The sequence below is a fragment of the Mustela lutreola genome, chromosome 11 (assembly GCF_030435805.1).
Source record: "Mustela lutreola isolate mMusLut2 chromosome 11, mMusLut2.pri, whole genome shotgun sequence".
Lineage (NCBI taxonomy): Eukaryota > Metazoa > Chordata > Mammalia > Carnivora > Mustelidae > Mustela > Mustela lutreola.
In genome coordinates, this window is record NC_081300.1 from 8,703,039 (window position 1) to 8,724,015 (window position 20,977).

The 20,977-nt window shown below is 35.0% G+C and overlaps 1 protein-coding gene across 5 annotated transcripts in view; it reads right to left on the bottom strand.

The window, feature by feature from the left end:
- CCDC102B (coiled-coil domain containing 102B) overlaps positions 1–20,977 on the bottom strand; it is a 320,660-nt gene that overhangs the window by 266,374 nt on the left and 33,309 nt on the right. For 2 of the 5 annotated variants that reach the window (XM_059140060.1, XM_059140059.1), the window contains one exon: positions 11,574–11,685. The exons of the other annotated variants lie outside the window; for them this stretch is intronic. The gene's annotated coding sequence lies outside the window, so the exon portion shown is untranslated. The remainder of the gene's footprint in view (positions 1–11,573; positions 11,686–20,977) is intronic. 5 annotated transcript variants of the gene reach the window in all.

Sequence of the window (20,977 nt, forward strand, 5' to 3'; positions counted from 1 at the left end):
TAAAGATGCGGTTACCCATGTAGTCTGTCAAGCTAGAAACCCTTTTATTATTCCCAAGATGTTATATCACTCCACCCCTGACACATAGTAACTACTCTTAGAGTAAAACCTGAAAGAACTGTCCATTTCTGTCTCCATTTCATCTGCTTCCCTCTCTTTTGAGCCCACACCCATCAGATTTTTGATTCCCCACAGCAGGTTTTATTCTCAAGTTTATGAACTACTAGTAGATCAGTAAAATCTAACTATATATGTAAAGCATCTTCTCATTTGAAACTTTGTCAAGTGAAAGCTCATTTTCCCACACAACCTCACTTCTCCTGGAAAGAAAGTTCATACTTTGTGCTTATTACCAAGTCTGGCTCACAAATACTTTGTTGACAGACAGGACCTACCAGCATGACGGGAACAAAATTATCTAAGTCCCCATCTTATTTCAAATGGTACACTGCAACCATGGCTTACACACCACACACACACACACACACACACACACACACACACACGAGTGCACAAGCATCTTCATTATCTCAATACTCCGTATCCCACAACAAGCAAGGGGAGCATAAGAAAAAAGGAAGAGAAAATTCAGCCTTGGAATTTTCATACTTTCTTGGCAAGTTCACAATATTTTACAGCACTCAACACACATCAGTGAAAGCTGATTTTTTTTATGTGTGGATTCTAATTTTATTTTATATATTAGTTCCTCCCTGTCAAAAGTCTGCTATTTACCTACCTACCATTATTTTTCTGTTTCCTCCCTATAGTTTAAAAAAAAAAAAAAAAAAAAAAAAGCTTATGTTACCAAGACTCTCATTACAGACAAACTTAGCTATGTGGTATAGTTTGGCAGTAAAACAGAAGTGGAGGCCTGATAAGAATTTTTGAAAAGTTTTGTCTTCCTTATATGGATGCCTCTCCATTTCACTCCTTTTTTTACCCTTCCTTGAACGAGGATAGGAAGCTGGAGATGGAGAAGCATGAACTGATCTTCAGGTCTTGAAGTCATAATTCAGAGGAAAGCCACATCAAGAATGGCAGAAGCAGCCAAACCATGACTAGCCTCACGCAGGCTTTTGATGATGGGAAGAAAAGAGAACTTACCTGGTTAAGTCACTGCCATCAGTCTCCTCCTGTGGCCTTAATATTAAATTGGGAACTATAAGCCCATAGAAAGCTCCAACACTACCTAACTGGAGAAACAATGGGGACTATATTAATCAAAACTGGTTTTATTCAGGATCTCTATCAGCTCATTGGGGGAGTTCAGAAGAAACTCTAAGCTTGAAACCTCTCACAGTATCCTTTACCTAATTTCAGAGCTATTTCTCATGATCTCTCTGAGGCTTCTCCTGATTCCCACAGGAAGTTCATGTTACAATCAATGGCAATATTCATGTACTTATTTACTTGTTTCCTCAGAGAACTATAAATTTTAAGGGTATAATATTGTATTTGTCTTTTAATTTTTGGCAGATAAGCAAATAAACGGATAAGTGAATGAAGGTACAAACGCATAAATGATGGGTGAATGGGTGCTCAGGAAAAGCAATGAAGGAAACAAAAATCTGAAAGATACACTTCTAAAACAATACGTATATGGTGATTTTTAAATTTCTCCTATTATTGGGTTTTTTTCTTACTTTCACATGCTGAAAGAATTAATAGTGGCAACATCACGCATATCCGCCTCTCACTGACCAAGTAGGATAGAAAAATACTGGAAAGTAAGACAAACAAAATATCTTCTGTGGACCTTAGTCACTACTTAAATTCAGCTGTACTGTTAAATCTTAATTGCTACAATTTTAATGGCTTTAAAAATATTTGTAGAATTATTCAAAAGCATCGTTAACTGTCAAAGTAACTGGAAATGTCTTGCAAGGAAGCAGTTTGGTTCTGAAGTTGTGATTTTGTTCTGGCATCAACACTTAGGCTCTGACAAAACCACCTAGACTTTTTACTTAAGTTTATAATAAGTATATGAAAAATTCATCTTTGTGAGACTGTGAAATTATAATGAATTTATCTTTGCAACTGACATTTCAGGAACTCTCCTTGGGAATACCTACTTATGAGAAAATGGCCCAGAGACAAATACTTTTTTCTTAAAGAAGGAAATATATATATGTATATATATGACATAATAAGGACTAAAAATTAGTCATTAGATTTTGATCATGCTCATAGCAGAAGTAAATGGTTAACTGTTCTTTCCTTGGTTAATAAGGGTTTGTGATTTACATCATGTTTTGGAGGGATTTCTCAAGCTAAGCACTATTGACATTTGGATCCAAAACCATTTCCACACATTGCCAAACGTTCCCTGAGGGGCAAAACTGCTATCAAGTTGAGCTCCATTGTTCAGAGTGATGGAGTAGTGAAAGGTGAGGCTAAGACACAGCTCGGCTCTGCTAGTAACCATGGGACCCTACCTCCCAAGCCTGTTTTCCCCATATACATATTGTCAGGAAATTGGACTATATAATCTTTAGTAAGATAACCTTAAAGGCTTATCTTACTAAAACTTGAGTGCCATAATATCTACCCCATCACCACCCTCCCCGCGCGGGCACGCACACACACACACACACACACACACACTACCACTCTAGCCACACCCGTCAAACACAGTCACTCAAGCAGTCTGTATGCATTAGGGTATCAAATGCTAAGAGGTGAAAAAAAAAAATGTTACAACCCATGTATAACATAGGAAACCCATCTCTAACTTGGTTTTACAAAATTATCATTAATGCTTCTTAGTTAATTCAGCTTAGGGAACACTATGTACAAAGAAACAAAAATTCTCCTTAATACATCTAAACTGCTAAGGCCAAACATCTTGTATATTCCTCAAAAGAATACAACTAAACATTTACTGTATGAATGGAAAGTACCTTTTCTACTCAGGAACTATGTTAAATTATGATTGAACTTGACCAAATGGAGGAAAGATGATCCACAAAGAAAAAAATTAATTTTACAAAACTGATTTAGAAAATCTATTTAATTTCTGAATCCTTAAACTATAATCATTGGATAACCTTGCTAAATCATCTCATTCAAGACAGAACTAATCCTCCTCAATGCATAATTGTTCTGATTAATGTTAATAAATATTCTGGGAAGCCTTAAACTATTATTTGCTAACAGTTTATGAAATCATTTTCTCCACATAACATGAGTTTCCTTTAACTATTTCCAAAATTCATTGTTTTGGCTAATCTGTCCTTTTGAATTCTTGTAAAAAAAGAATTACCTGAACTCTGAAAAAAAAAAAAAAAAGTTTTTTCCTTAAATTGTAAGGGATTTCCATTTTTTCGTAATTTATTTCAGCTATGATCAAAATGCAATAAAAAAAATACCAAAACAGTAATGCTTCCTAGCACAATCTACTGCTTTAAAGAAACTGTGAGTCACATCTTAAGAAATATGGGTTTGTTCTCAACCCCAGTACGTTGCCTATGTTAGACCCTGTACTTAACGTCACTGAAGGAAAATAAGGGAAATAAAAACATACATATGTGTAGAAAATTATGATTTATCTTGTGTTATAAGGATCTCTATAAGTGGTAAAACATTCTAATAAAAACATCAAATCTCTTATAATTATGAAGCATGAATTTTTAAAGTACTATATTCAATTAATCTCAATCTTTTTGTAACATGCATTATTATCACACTATTAACTAGGCTTGAAATCTCTTAATAAATATTTAAAACAGACTATATCAGAGATAAACCAAAGCTATTAAAAAAAAATGAAAGAAATCCTATGAGATAGTGAAAGACCCTCGATCCGCACCCAAGAAGCAGACACCAAGCCTCCACTGGATGCAAGTTGTAAGAGGTTTATTGGTTACACAGGCGCCTGCGGACGCATCAGCCTTTGTGGGCTGAGCGCGCCGCCGGGATAGATTGGGGAGCAGATTATATAGGGCAAGGGTTGGGGTGGCAGGAAGCGAGTTTACAGAAGCAGATGCTTGGTTACAGGGATCTGATTGGTTAACTTAAATCAAGCATTGTCAGGCACTGGGTTTAAGGCAAGGACACAACGGTTTGTTCTGGCGGGCCTTGGCTCAGCACTCTGGAAAGTTCCAGGTACACTCTATTCCTCATTTGTCTTTTCTTTTAACAGACCGGGTGATCACAGACAATAGACATCCTGGTATGTGTTGCCATCCGGCTATGGGAACAATCAAGCCTTCAGCAAGGGGATAGGGGGTGCTTTGGGGACAGGAACATCAGGTTACTTAAACAAGCCTTTAGCAAGGGGAGAGGGGTCTTTCAATAGTAGAAAACAACACAATGCTCAGAGCACCATTAGTGGGGTGCCTGGGTGGCTCGGTGGGTTATAAAGCCTCTGCCTTCAGCTCAGGTCATGATCCCAGGGTTCTGGGATTGAGCCCCCCCCTTCCCCATCATGAGCAGGGAGCCTGTCGGTGGGGGCAGGGGTGGGGGTGGCTCGTGCCTGCCTCTCTGCCTACCTGTGATCTCTGTCAAATAAACAAATAAAATCTTAAAAAAAAAAAAAAAGGCACCATTAGTATAGTTATAAAATTTCTTTTCAAGAAAGAGCAAAACATGATGCACAGTCTTGAGTATCAGTTTTTAAGCCTGAGATGAGATACTTAACAAAACTCATTTATGGTATCAGAAGATTTTAATATAATGGACTCCAAATACATGTTTTCCTTGCCTCGCATGCTGTATCCCACTAACATGACAAAAATGTAGCTGTTGTTGTTGAATTAAAAATAAACCCATAACAGTACTGAAATTAAGAGAAAGAGGGCTTACATCAGACAAGACATTTCTGGAAATTTCTAAACATCAAAAGCATATTGGATTTGATGACAGCAAAACAATGTGGGGGAAACTACCAAATACAACATCCAAAAGAGAAAGCTTCCACAAGGTAGAAGTCAATCTTGCCAGAGTGTCTGGAGGAATCCAAGAGCAGCATAAACCCAAACTTATGGGATATTTATCACCAAGATCATCCCTGCGCTACCTGCCTGACCACAGGCCGCTGTTCTCAACACACAAAACAGCTGCTTAAGGAGAGAAAAATGCCAGGAGAAATGTCTTAATTTTTTTTTTAAGTATAATTAACATACAGTGTTACATTAGTTTCAGGTATATAATATGATGATTCAACAATTCTATACATTTGTCAGTGCTCACCGTGGTAAACGGGTCAAAGTACTCTTAATCCCCTTTATCTATTTCCCCCACCTCCCACCCTGTAGCCTCTGGCAACCATCTGTTTGTTCTCCATGGTTAAGAGTCTGTTTTTGTTTGTCTGTTTCTCTCACTGTTTTCCTTTGTTTGTTTTTTTGGTTTCTTAAATTCCACCTGTGAGTGAAATCATATGTTACTTGTCTGTCTCTGACTGACTTCATTCACTGAGCATCATTCCTTCTAGGTCCATCCATTTGAAGAAATGCGATTAAATAAAGTCGATCATCTCCCTGAAGAGGGTTCCAAGCAGGAGCACCCAGGACAGGGAGAGAAGGAGAACAAAGTTTCAGGAAAATTCAAGACTACAAAAGCCACTGAAGAATAAAGAAAAGAGACCCCACTGCTAGTGAAACATACTAAAGAAATCCACTGAAAAATGAAATACATATTTTAAAAAATTGTGGTTGTGTATAGAGTTTGCCCACCTGCTCTCCACCCACACACCATAGTGGGAAATCCTTTCTGGAAACAGGCTTTATCTCCTTCACAAGTTCCCCATCAGGGGTCCTTTCAGAGAGAGGTCTGCTGAGTAAACAAATGTACCCACTTCACCAACCTGGCCTGAGCATCTGTCACTTCATCTGCAAAACTGGCCAATATGTTGTTCTAAGGATTATTCTAAACTTGCAAAATAATATCCAGAGTCTGGCACATTGTAAGCACTTTAAAAAAATGTAATAATAATAATAATAGTAAGAATAATAATAACATAAGATTCAATTACGAAATATGAAAAAAAATGAATGATATTCTTTTTATTCTAAACACTTAAAAGAGTAAATGTCCCTCAGGATTTTATTGAATTCTGGTTAAATTGATACTGATGAATTCAAATCTCTTTTATGTTCAACTATTGAAAGTAAGAGAGTTGAAGTTTTGCAAAAGCAAAAGATATACACAACATCCTTTTAATTTAGGTAATAAAATATATATTACAATTAGCTAATTAAATAAAGGCCCTAGTGTTTTCATTATATATCTGCCATTACCCAGGCATGTCTTCTGACTTCAAAATACTATGGGAAAGAAGAAAGAAAAGAAATCGAGGTTCATGTTTTTTAAAAATATGTTTTTGAAAGGCAATCTTATTTTGGTATATCCCTATACAATAAGGTCATAAAAATGTGTATGTTGATTTTTTTCATGATTTTAAAGTGTCTCAAATCAATAAAAATAAACACTTTTTTGGTAATGATCCAAAGAAAAAGGTATAATTTCACCTAAATCCTAGATGTATGAAAATAAAAGTATTAAAACTAGGCTTATATTACCTAACATATTTCCCAAATGTGTTTGGTAGTATAACAACAAAACTAAATTTTTTTTTCTTCAAATAGAAACTGCATTCCTCTTTTGTTATGAACACTACGTATTACACGTAAGAGATGAATCACTAAATTCTACCCCTATAACAAATATTACACTATATGTTAATGAATAAGAATTTAAATAAAACTTTGGAGAAAAAAATTGCATTCTTATTGGTTCAAACTAGTAAAAATTTACCTTTCTCACTAAATGATAGAAATTAACACAAGACAATTATAATAAGGTACCTTCTGTGTTTACAATTTCCTTTATCTGTTGATTGTAGAAACTTTGAAAACTACCTCAAAGACAACTGTCTTAATTATAAGTATCCTATTTATAATATCTCTGAGATCTTAAAACTTGAAACTAATGCATATTACTACTTTAATTAGAATAATCTACATGGACTCAGCAACATATGTTATTATTAAAAGTTTTACAATACCCATAACCCAATGCATTTTTCTTCTATTTATTCCCCAAATCACTGTTCAAGCCAAGCTCAGAGGATGTTCTAGGTAATTGGAAAAATAACAAAATAATAATTATATTTTAATATTTTGACAGGGTATAGTCAGAAGTAAATTATTTTCACATTAGCTTTCAAAAGGTTTTTAAAGTAATGGAGTACATTCTTTTAAAAATAAATATGTAAATATATATATTACACAGAAGTCATGTATATCAAAAGTGGAACTTTTCCCATTAATTCTTGGAGGGGCAGTTGGAAACCTGCCCACTTGGAAACTGTCCTCCCATCTAATTTCCTCCAACAATAGCCCTTGGAGGTCATCCACAGACTCCCCAGACTCTAAGGAGCACTTTGGAAAACAACTAATATAATCGAATCATTATTTTACAGATAAAGAATCTCGATTTCAGCTTGGGAAAAATTTCATGTCCAAATTTTTTTCTGTCTACCCACTCATTTATTAATTTTATGAGAATTTAAATGCTTTTGTTAAAAAAATAATACTTAAAACATAATACTTATTTTAAAGAGACCAGAAAATATAAATAAGCACAAATAAGACTACTATCCACAAACCCCATGAACAAATAAGTAATCTAGTTATGGACCATTCACAACATTGCTAGCTAATTACTACAAATGACAAAAAGATCAGTTATGCTTCTTTTATCATGGTAGGAGATCCAAGATATACTAACCTGAATGTGTTATCCTATATGCTAAAAGTTTACTAATATGGTAGAATTTTTCCTTCACTCCTGGTAGGGCATGCACTTAGCAAACAAAGCCTTCAACATACTAGTCACTTCTCACTCATCTAGTATGATTAGCCTTATGTCATTGTTCTAACAGTGGCCCAGGCCTTTTTAGACCTTATCATGACAGAGGATGGAAAAGTTAACATAGACCTATGAAAAGACGTATGTCCGTTCCAAATGAATGCAAAATGTTTCTGAACCAAAGAACATCAGCAAAAACAGTGGAAGAGGCAACTCTGGAGCTCAGAAATTGAAAACTTGCTAAAACTGTCAGAATCTACCTACTGGAAGTCTGCAAGATAAGCACAGGTTTAGAGCAACCAGATACTTTACCAGGAAGAAGTCCTCTGAAACAAAGTAGGAGGTTTTTGTGGCTCAAATCAAGAAATTAATTTTATTCCTTATATTATAATATAACTATATTAAAGGGCGCCTGCGTGGCTCAGTGGTTTAAAGCCTCTGCCTTAGGCTCAGGTCATGATCCCAGGGTCCTGGGATCAAGCCCTGCATCAGGCTCTCTGCTCCATGGGGAGCCTGCTTCCACCTCTCTCTGCCTGCCTCTCCACCTACTTGTAATCTCTGACTGTCAAATAAATAAGTAAAATAAATAAAGCTTTTTTTTTTTAAGATTTTATTTATTTATTTGAGAGAGAGACAGTGAGAGAGAGCATGAGCGAGGAGAAGGTCAGAGAGAGAGAAGCCGACTCCCCGTGGAGCTGGGAGCCCGATGAGGGACTCGATCCCAGGACTCCAGGATCATGACCTGAGCCGAAGGCAGTCGTCCAACCAACTGAGCCACCCAGGCGTCCCATTAAATAAAATAAAATATTTTAAAAAACCAACTATATTAAAAGAAAAAAAAAACTAAACCTAAAACTAGCAGAAAGAAGAAACTAAGATTTGAGCAGAGATAAACGATATAGAGAATGAAAAAAAAAATACAGAAACGAAGTTTTTTTTTTTCTTTACAAGATCAACAAAACTGAAGCCTTTAAAAATAGAATAATGAGAAGAGAAAAGACAAGAATTGTATTGACAAAATAGAAATGAAAGTAGGGATATTTCTACCAATGTTAGAGAAATAAAGAAGAGATTATAACAGAATACTACAAGCTATTGAATGCCAAAAAAACAGATCACCTAGATGAAATGGACAGATTCCTAGAGATGTAGACTACCAAAACTGACACAGAGTCAACAGAAAATCTCATAGACCTGTAACAAGTAAAGAAAAATGTGTAATCCCAAACATAAAACCCATGACCAGAAGACAGTTTAAATACTGAATTCCAAAATAATTAATTAATTAATTAATTAATTACTACATACCAATCCTTCTCAAACTCTTCCAAAAACAGAACAGGAGGTAAACACTTCCTAATTCAATGAGGGTAGCATTATCCTGCTACCAAAACCAAAGATGTCACAAGAAAACTACACACCAACATCCCTTTTAAATATGATTGTAAAAACCCTTGCAACATCATAGAAAATAGAATATAATAGCATTTTAATAGGATTATATATCACAAAGGAGTAGGATATATTTCAGGAATGCAAAGGTGTTTCAACATATAAAAATCAATGTAACCAAACACTATAATAGAAGATAGGGAAAAAAACACAGGAGATCATGTCAATAGATAAAGAAAAAGCAATTTTAAGAATCTGACAACCTGCTGATAGTCATACTCAGTAAACCAGATGTAGAAAGGAATGTCCTCAACATGATAAAAGGTACATATAAAAAACCCACGGCTAATACAAAGCTCAAGTATAAAACACTGAAACCTTTCTCAACTCTCTAATATATCAACAAGAAAGAATGCCCACTTTCACATCACTTTTATATGACATTTTACTGGCAGTCCTAACCAGAGTAATTAGGCAAGAAAAAGATATAAAGGCATCTCAATTAGATACAAACTATCTCTGCTCACAGGTGGAATGACCTCATATGTAGAAAACCCTAAAGATCCCACATAAAATCTGTTGGACGCCATAAACAAATGCTGCAAAATTGTAGATTACAAGAACAACACAAGGGTCAGGTATATTTCAGTACAGCAGCAACAAACAATATGAAAGGATATTTTTTTTAAATTCCATTTACAATACTACCCAAAGGAATAAAATACCTAGTAATAAATTTACGCAAGAAAGTGCAAGTGTTGTACACTGAAAACTACAAAACAATACTGAAAGATGAAGAATACATAAATAAATAAAGGCATGCTATTTTCAAAGATTAGAAGACTTAATATTGTTAAATGGCAATAGTTCTCAAAACTCTACTGATTCAATGCAGGGACTATCAGAATCACAATACCCTTTTCTTACGGAAATGAAAAATCCAACTTTAAAATTCATATGTAAATGCAATCTGCCCAAACAGCCAAATAATCTTGAAAAATTAGAACAAATTGGAGAATGTACACTTTCCAATTTCAAAATTTACTACAAAGCCACTCCTATAAAAACAGTATGGTAGAAGAATAAACTTATAGATCAATGGAATGGAATTGAGAGTCCAAAAATAAACCTAGAGATGTGTGGCTGATTTTGAACAAGATTGCGAAGACAATTAAATGGATTAAAAAATATGATTAAAAGATATGAGGAAGTGGTGATGCAACATGGGGGCTTAAGGGGGTAGGAGAAGAATAAATGAAACAAGATGGGATCGGGAGGGAGACAAACCATAAGTGACTCCTAATCTCACAAAACAAACTGAGGGTTGCTGGGGGGAGGGGGGTTGGGAGAGGGGGGGTGGGGTTATGGACACTGGGGAGGGTATGTGCTTTGGTGAGTGCTGTGAAGTGTGTAAACCTGGTGATTCACAGACCTGTACCCCTGGGGATAAAAATATATTATATATATATATGTTTATTTAAAAAAGGATTAAAAAAAAAAAGTCTGTTCAACCAATGGTGCTGGGATAACTGGATTCCACATCACTGAAACTTTACCTCACACACCACACAGACACACACATACACACACAAACTTAAAACAGATCAAAGATCTAAATCTGAGAGTTAAAACGATAAAACCTTAGAAGTAAACATAAGGACAAATCTTCATTACCTGGATATTAGCAGTGGTTGCTTTTTTAAAACATTTATTTTATTTATTTACTTTTATTATTTACTTATTAAAATTTATTTATTTGCGACAGAGAGAGCAAGAGGGGGAAGGGACAAAAGGAGAGGGAGAAAGAGAATCTGAAGCAGACTCTGCGACCAGTGCAGAGCCCAACACAGGGCTCAATCTCACAACCCTGAGATCATGACCGGAGCTGAAATCAAGAGTCAGACACTTAACCAAGTGAGCCACCCAGGTGCTCATTGGCAGTGATTTCTTGAATGTGACATCAAAAGCACAAGCAACAACAACAAAACTAAATAAATAAATTGAACTTAATCAGGATGCATGAAAGGAAACCATAAAGAAAATCCAAAGACAGTACGAGACAAAATGTTTGCAAATCACATATGTGACAATGGCCTAGTAGCCAGCATACAGAAAGAACCCTTGCAGGTCAACAACAAAAAGATAAACAACCCAATTTATAAATATCGAAGGACTTGAATATACATATGTTCAAAAGGGATATACAAATGGCTAACAAACAGATGAAAGAGGTTCAGCATCTTAGTCATTAGGAAATGCAAATTGAAGTCACAATGCAATATTTGTTTATACCCGTTAGGATGGCTAAAATAAAAAAGACATATAATAACAAATGTTGACACGAAGGATATGGAAGAAATAGATCCTACCCTATAAAATGGTGCAGCGGCTTTGGAAAATAGTCTGGTAGTTCCTCAAAATGTTAAATGTAGAGTTTCCATGTGACCCAGTGACTGATTCCACTCCTAGCTGCAGATGCAACTGAAAAAAACCGTACACCTACATAAAAACTTGTACTCAAATGCTTATAATAGTATTATTCACAGCAGCCAAAATATGGGAGAAAAACCTAACGCCCACTGACTGATCAATGTGGTACATCTCCATACTGGCATATTACTTGGCAGTGAAAAAGAGAATGGAGTACTGGTACACACTGTAACACTGAGGAAGTTTGACAACATTACACTAAGTAAAAGAAGCCAGAAAAAGACAACCTATTCCATGATTCCATTTATATGAAATGTGCAGGATGGGATAATACAGAAAGACAGAAAGTAGATTATTGTTTGTGTACTGCTGAGGTTGAAGGGAAATGGGAAGTGACTGCTAAAGGCTGCAAGGTTCTTGTTTCTTTTCCCTCTTGGGAGATAATAATGTTCTAAAACTGACTGTGATACGGTTGCACAGCTCTGTGAATATTCTAAAGCCACCAAAGTATACGCTTTAAATGGGTAAACTACAGGTCCCGTGAACTACACCTCAATAAAGTTGTTTCATAACAAAACAACAGCCTTTGTGAGAGGGAAGAAGTTTGCCGGTTATCAGAGCTCCCTTTAATCCTTACAAGCTCTGTAGAATTACTAATATAACCCATCTCTGTTGTTGGCTATTTTTTAAACTGCCTTTTCCCCTCCCTCACTGCATGATTTTCTGCTTCTCTACTTAGCAGTCTCCAAACATTTTTGATTATGCAATCATCAGCAAGTTATATTCAGTATGAACTCATATATAAAAGTACACATATTCATTTATACAATATGTTCATGTACGATTGTGTCACTATGTGATATGTTATCAAAGAGTTATGAAAATTTACAGGGGCACCTGGGTGACTCAGTGGGTTAAATCCTCCACCTTCGGCTCAGGTCATGATCCTAGGGTTCTGGGATCGAGCCCCACATCCGGCTCTCTGCTTGGCAGGGAGCCTGCTTCCTCCTCTCTCTCCCTGCCTGCCCCTCTGCCTACTTGTGATCTCTGTCAAATAAATAAAATCTTAAAAAAAAAAAAGAACATACACATTTACAAATACAGTTTTAAAATGTAAATAACTTGTTATTATTCTTTATACTTTTAAATTGTGTTATGCAATCCACCCACACAGTATGTAAAAATGGTAGAATTCCCAGCATGCACTGCTAGGTTTCCTGTCATCATACCTCCTTGTAATTCTTTTTGGAAGAGAACTATACTTTTCCTAATTTTCTGCTACATTGCCAGCTCACACACCTATAGAAAGATGCAAATACATGTGTTGCACAAAAATTTCCTGCCGGAGTAAATTTTTGGCATTTGGATTCCTTGTTTACTAGGGGATGAAAGCAAGGCATTTAGGAACATATGTCAACCTCATAGAAACACACTAGAGAGTGCAAGTCCAGTTCTCTAGGAGGTTGGTATATGTCATTAAAAATGAACACAAAAAGCATCTTTGTGCTATTATTCAGAATAACCTCTATCAAAATTTAGGATAAGTCAGATGCTGATAATCACTTTTTCACATACCCACCCTATAACTGTCTACAATTCTTCAAAAGTCTGGCACAGGTTTTCTCAGTTCTTGTTTTGTTCTGGTGTTTGAATTTTCTCCTTTTTCATCTTTGCAGTGATAAATGTGGAAAGGATGCATTGAAAGCTATTATGAGAATTATTTTGACCAAAAGTCATAACTATTTCTTTATAGTTGTACTGCTCCAATTCTGTGCATTCCTTCAGAGCAGTTCCCATGCCTTATTCACCTTTTAGCCTCAGTTTTCAGCACACTGGCTTGATAAGTACCAGGTTAACAGAAAACGCTATGATTTGCTCAATCAGTGATACATCAAGAATGTGGATAGGGTTTTTTTGGTAACATAAACATATCTTAATTGAATGACTTTGGGGAAAGTTTCACAAATCACTGTGCATTGTTCTTTTATTTTTCCCACTCTTTTTTTCTTTTCTTTTTTTTTTTTTTAAGGATTTGGCTTGATGATATCCAAAATTCTGTTCATCCCTGATCTGGTCATATCTGTTGAGATAGCAAACTAAGATGGTACATCTCGGGGTGCCTGGGTGGCTCAGTTACTAAGTATCTCCTTCGGCTCAGGTCATGATCTCAGGGTCCTGGGATCGAGCACCGCATCGGGCTCCCTGCTCCACAGGTAGCCTGCTTCTCCCTCTCCTACTCCCCCTGTTTGTATGCCTTCTCTCACTGTGTCTCTCTCTGTCAAATAAATAAATAAAATCTTTAAAAATAAAACAAAATGCTACATCTCATACCAACTCATAGCAGCTACCCAACTATGAATATAATATTGTCAGAAATAAAGGAAGGCATTCTTGAAAATCAGATTCATAAAAAATTGGTAGATAAATCAACATGAACTCATCAAGAGTAAATCTGTTGATGAAAATGAAATGATAAAACTTAGATAAAACCAGATGATGTTTCATTTGGCATATTGATCTAGAAAATCCATTTGCTGGCAAATAATAACTTTGGGCCAAGTAACCAGTAGCTTTTGTCATTAATTCAAAGAAATATGCTAAGACAGGCATATGGGGAGAGAATAATGTTGATTATCTCAAGATCCCCAAGTACATCAAAGTGTTATAAAGTTGTGTTTCTACTATTAGATTGTAGGTACAAACACCTTGAGTTATAGCTTTCATTCCCTTGCCAGAAAGAGTTACCTCTCTTGTTAAACTTTTGGATCAGCGGCTTAATTACACCTTCACACAAGCCCTATCATTTCTAGTTTCTAATCTACTAAATCCAACATGCCAGCAAATGTAACTTAGTAACTAGAATTTTCCTTTAGAAAATTAAACATTTCCATTTAATTCATTGTAATGTGCTTGTCAACCTTAAAACTTTATTTTGCCCCTTGATAATCAAACAATTGCAGTAACTGTTTGATGTATTTAGGAACTGTTCATATTTTTTGGTTGTCTGTTTTACAGTCCAGGCAAGGAAATCTTAAGAGTTATTCTTAAATCTGTTTAACTTGAGACACAGGACACTGAGTCCTTTGGTTTGGACAGTTTATCACTTCTATTAACTTTAATATTCTATACACCATGACAGTTTTCTCTTTCTGGCAGCATAATGATCTAAATAACCCTTAAAACTCTACCTATGATAAGATTTTTAAATAGCCGGTATAAAACAGAAATGAAGTTCTGCTGAACTGTAAAGAAACTGAGAAATATTAGGCTAAATATAAAGTGAAATTAAGAAATCAAGGAGGAAGAGTGCTAACGTCAACTTTCATTGTAAGGGTATTTTCCTAAATTCAGGCACCTTGCACCTCCTTTCTGAGAACATCTTAGGGCACAGGAGAAGTGAAAGCCTAGAACTAACAGCATAGATCCTCACACTGAACTAGAACGCCAAATACTTATCACCTCACAATAAAAGTAAATGATGAATTAGCCTGCTGTGTGGGAGATAAATGATCAATTAATTTCTGGCATTCTTGAAATTAATTAATTTCAAATTAATTTCTGCCTGTCTTGAGCTTGAAGAAATGTTAACAGCAGAAATATTCCCAGAAAATATGGAAATATAAACTGGACTTGCATGAGTTTGCAGGTCAACTTGAAAATAGGAGATTCAGATCACTTCCATGACCTGACTAATCTTGAAATTCTCAGCAAATTTATTTTAAAATGGTTCTGAATTGAAAGTACTCCCAAGACTTAAAAAATTCTCCCAGATAAAGTCCCCCTGCAAATGATCTGTACATAAACATATATACACACATACACACAGCACAACAAATATATAAGTACATGTGACATGATAAGTGAAACCAGGAAGAAAAAAAGAATACATCAAAAACTAGGGAGACTTCATGTATCAGAGTTGCACAAACCAAAAGCAAGTAAGTTCAATGTGTGTCAATGTCTTAAAAGTATAAGAAAAATCAAAAGGCTATGAAAATTGTCCAAGTAGTTTTTAAACAAAGCAACATTCTAAAATAAAAATTAAATGATTAAAATTTTAAAATTCACTGGAAGTGGCTAACCCGTAGATAGCCAACCTGAGATGATTAACTAGTAGTCAGACCAAGCTGAAGTGACAATAAGTGAACTTGAAAATAGAAGCAAAGGAAAAATCTAGAATATAGTATAGAAATAAAAGACTTGGAGAATATGAAATGGAGATTACAGAATATGAAGGATCAAGTAGAGATAAAAAAAAATACATCTAATCATAGTTCCAGAAACAGAACACAAAAAGGATAGGGGAAAAGAAATAACCATCTATATTACAATAGACTTAGAATATCATCATTTTCTGTATCAATAATTACTAAGGAATGCAAGATTTAGTCATCAGTGGCTACCAACATCATGTCACACAAGGAGAGCCATCCAGTTACCACATGTCTCCTAAAGAAAGTATCCAACACTTCTTGTACAGAAATGTTGGACACTTACTGCCAAAATCAAATCAAACTTCAAAATATAGCTTTGGTTTTTAAGAAATACAGGGAAGACAAGGAGATGAAATTCTACATGTGGTTACATCAATAAATAAATCTGAAGGAAAAAAGAAAGAACAGGGATTTATAGATTAAGAGATTTAAAATATGTATCAACCAAATGCAAAGTATAGATCATATCTAGATCTAATTATGAAAAAATATATAAAAGAAGTTCATATATCATAAAAATTGGCACTATTTAGCAAAATTAAATATATCTTTTACCAGGTTCATGCAACAGCGATACTCTTTGTAGAAATATATACCAAAGACAAACTGGTGAACACACAAAAGGACTCATACCCAACACCATTAATTGCAAGAGAAAAAGCATAGATTGGAAATAGCATAAATATTTGTCAATATTGGAATGGATGAATTCGTAGCATATTAACACAACAAAATCTGTCCAGTTATAAAAAAGAAGATATTTCTGTTCTATGACCACAAAGTGATATCTAGAATACAGTATTAAAAATAATATAATATTAAAAAGAACAGAAGGATAAAAGGCACAGCATAGAGTTTAATAGTTTATGGTGACAGATGGCAGCTATGCCTGCAGTGAGCACAGCACAACAGACAGAATTGCGGAACATACAGATTTGAAGACCTGAAACTAACGCAACATTGTGTGTCAACTATACTTTAAAAAAAGTGTATAGCATGCTACAACTTACCTAGGAAAGACATGACTAGACACATATATATTTAATATATCACATGTACATATATTTAATACATGACATATTAAAAATAAATGAGTAAACCATAAAAGTGACAACATCTTGGGGTTATTGGGTGGAGATAACAGAAGTTAAACTTCTTTCAGTGTATTTTGCTTAGTATATTCAATGTTTGGACCATGTAGAATTAAAAAGCAATCAACCTGTTAAACTTCAAAATAAAAGGAAACAAATGAACTTACATGTATATGCAGTTAGTGGCATAACTACACAGTGATTAAATATTTCAAGTTATTAAATCATGATAATTTGACCAAAAACAACAACAACAACCCTGCAAACAAATTTAAACTACTTTCAGTAATCATTTTCTTGGTGGAGGTGTTGGTATTGTTATTCTGAGACTTTGGATAAGAGACTTTGGATATATTTAATCTCTTTACTGTGGATAAAGCAAATGAGAAATTATGGGAGCTGTGATATGCTGATGTTATAATTCCTGGTATGTATATGTTATATATACATTTGTATAAATATATATCCTACATAATTATATATAAATTATATATGTAACCATATAAAGGGATATATAAAATATGTACTTCAGAAAACTATACATGGTTTATATGTATATGTAAGATAAACATACGTCTTTATCTTAACTTCGTTGAATGAAAGAGCCTAGGAATAATGACAACAACTTCCCATTCAAAGGACCTAAAAGTAAAAAATGGCACAGTGTAAGCATCCGTAAAAATAATTTCAGTGTTGCCTTTTGGAGTATGCTAGTCAATTATCTGCCTAATTTTAAATTGTATCTTAGTGCCCTTTTTTATCAGATATTCAAACTAATAATGTTATGGTCATTCCTACTTGGCAAATAATGAGTACCATTTAATGACAAATAAGTAGAAATAATGAGTACCATTGAAAGACAAGGTCCTCATATTTGCAAAAATGTTTTTTTCTCTTTAAACACAAGCAAAATTACAGTCATGGGCAAAATTCATACCTGAATTAACAGATATAGTATTTGATTAGAATATTTATGGTACTATTTTTGTTTTTATTGTTCAAAGAAGGGAATGGGTGTTTGGAGAAGATAATAGCCAAAATTAAGCGCTAATGTGAAAATCAGTCATGCCATCTTAGTTTTCCACACAAGTATCTTAATACCAGTCAACAACAAACATGTTTATATCTCTGACAACTATCTTTAAAGTGAGAAAAAGCTTTTACATCTCTCAAAATCTTCACCCTTAATGACAGCCAATAAATAATATGGCATACACCAGAAAAATATAGTTTTATTAATGACAATTATATTCAATTTTAAGAAATAAAATTATTTAAGCAAAGCTGCTGAAAAGTAATACTTTTATATGAGTTTTTTGTTAAGATAAATTTATATTAGGATGTATGCTGCAAACTTTCTAGTCACTTGATTTTTTACAAGTTCCAGTAGATACATTTATATAGAAATAGTATGGAAAAAATTGGGATACAGAAGATTGAGTTTGAAAACTTTTTTTGGTTACATTTTATCTCTCTTTACCACATAGGAAGAGAACTAACTTCTTGGATACTACAGGACATATCAAATTAACCTTCCCTTTCTCCCTGGATCCTCTCCAGTATTACTAGTATTTCACTCAGCCTCATTCTTGTAACTTTTGGAGTGTAAATTGTTTACAGCTGTAGACCTCCTCTAACACTGAAAGCAATGACCAGGTTCAAAATTTAAGGGAGAAACTCAATCCAATTCCTTTGTCTTGACCTTTTTTTCTAGTTGTAAACAGATCACTTCCAAAACCAAAAAAATTGTATTATTCTGGAAGAAGTTCTTATAGCTAACGACATAGTTTTTGAATATATGTTGATATTGATTCAGTCCTTTCCTTCACTTTGTAATTTTTCTTTCAGATCCCACCTTTGATGGTCCGTGCCCCAGGAACCAGAACTCTGTAACATTCAATTGTCCTTTTCCCTCACCAAAAAGCTTTAACTCCCTTTTCCAGACTCATACCGATTTGGTCACTCTCTTAATTCTTTTTTTAATGTATTTTGCATCTCTTTTCTATTCCTTCTTTCAGAAATTTTCCTGTTAAACTATCGAACTCTCTGGGAATGTGTACCAGCTAGTTCTCCCAAAGAAAATATTAAACCTACTCTTTTAATTAGTCTATTTAGAATGACCAAGAACTATCTGGCTATACTCCAGTGCTAACATTCCTTCTTTCCTTGGACTAGACAAATTATTTTTAAATCTCAATTTCCAAATAAACATAAAATTATAATATTTTGATTATTTAAACCATTTTTCAAGAGACAGTATATCTCAACAAATAATAAATGACTCGCTAAATAGTTTTATTTTGTTTTACCAAATTAAGAACAAAACTACTCAGTTTCTTAGCCATTTAGATTTCGCCCAAGCCTGTAAAGTACAAATCAAAATGGAAAGTTGGCCATAATGCCTATGGAGAGAGCCAAACCAGACAATTCAGGTCAAAAAGTAAAATTTTTACCCATTGCTTAAATATTAAAAGTTATTCACAGCTGCATATAATTTGTACTTTACAAATTCTAAGAATATGGTGCTGAGTATGGTTTTGTCTTAATTATCTGGTTTGGCTGCTGATCCTGACCAGCTTTGCAGGCGTATTTCAAACTTTGCACTTCACTTTGTGCTGGCAACAAAAAAACCCAGCAAAATAAATCTACATGAGTGAACAAATCTTCATGCTGTTGAATGATACTAGATTGTGTACAAGGCTCCGGTGAGCTATGACTTTGATAGTCAAGTCAATATGTTCAAATTTGCAGTCAAGAATGCTTGGAACTGGGCGCCTGGGTGGCTCAGTGGGTTAAGCCGCTGCCTTCGGCTCAGGTCGTGATCTCAGGGTCCTGGGATCGAGTCCCGCATCGGGCTCTCTGCTCGGCAGGGAGCCTGCTTCCTCCTCTCTCTCTCTGCCTGCCTCTCTGCCTATTTGTGATCTCTGTCTGTCAAATAAAATAAATAAAATCTTTAAAAAAAAAAAAAAAAAAAAGAATGCTTGGAACTTTGGCTAAAACCATCGTAGAAGAATTTGGTTCTGCTCATTACATTTTATTGTATTTTGCTCCATCAATCTCTAACCTTGCAAATCAAAACAACTGCATGGTAAAACAATAATTCTATAACATTATAAAACAGAACAGACCTATGTACCTTAAGAAACTCTGATCCGACGTTTAAGAACTAAACATCTTGAGAACTCTTATTTCTTTACTTTTTTTTTTTTTTAAAGATTTTATTTATTTATTTGACAGAGAGAGAGCACACAAGTAGGCAGAGCAGCAGGCAGAGAGAGAGAAGGGGAAGCAGGGCCCTGGTGAGCAGAGAGCCCAATGTGGGGCTCGATCCCAGAACCCTGAGATCATGACCTGAGCCGAAGGCAGAGGCTTAACCCACTGAGCCACCCAGGAACTCCAAGAACTCTTATTTCAAAATGATATGTGTGATTACATTTCAGACTAAAAACTCTTCTGTGCAGAAATGTAAATTTTCCACTTTCTTATTATTTCAGTTCAATTTCTGGGTGACCTCAGTTTTGACCCCCATTTCCACTGAAGACAGAAGGCTTTGATTTTTCCCAATTCAAGGCAATGGTCACTTTCAGGTTGAAAATTTATTCTGTTGGTAGCTATCCAAATTTATTCATGGCCACATATCTACAGAGCTCCAAAGCCCAAACTCCTCTGACAATACCACGTTGTTTTGCAAAGAAAGTGCCCCCATCACCCCTGTTTTATGAGCTTGCCCCATATGACACAAGCATCTTAAAAAATATATTCAAGATTTCTCCAAGCCTCCTTCTCCTTCACTTTTTTATACGAGTTAGCTCCCAGGAAGCAAGAGGTAAAAAGGTGGTCATAAAGGGCATGTGACTTGCATTCATCTGGATGGAGAGGCGAACACCTAACCCCTGAACCATCTTTAATCATTGCTGTCTTGTGCACTGGTATACTACATCCATGATGACTTTAAGTGTTCAGAAGTGGCTCCTGTCACAGGTATCATTAGTCCCATCCTGACTTGTCATACATTCTACCTTTTCTTTTTTTTTTTTT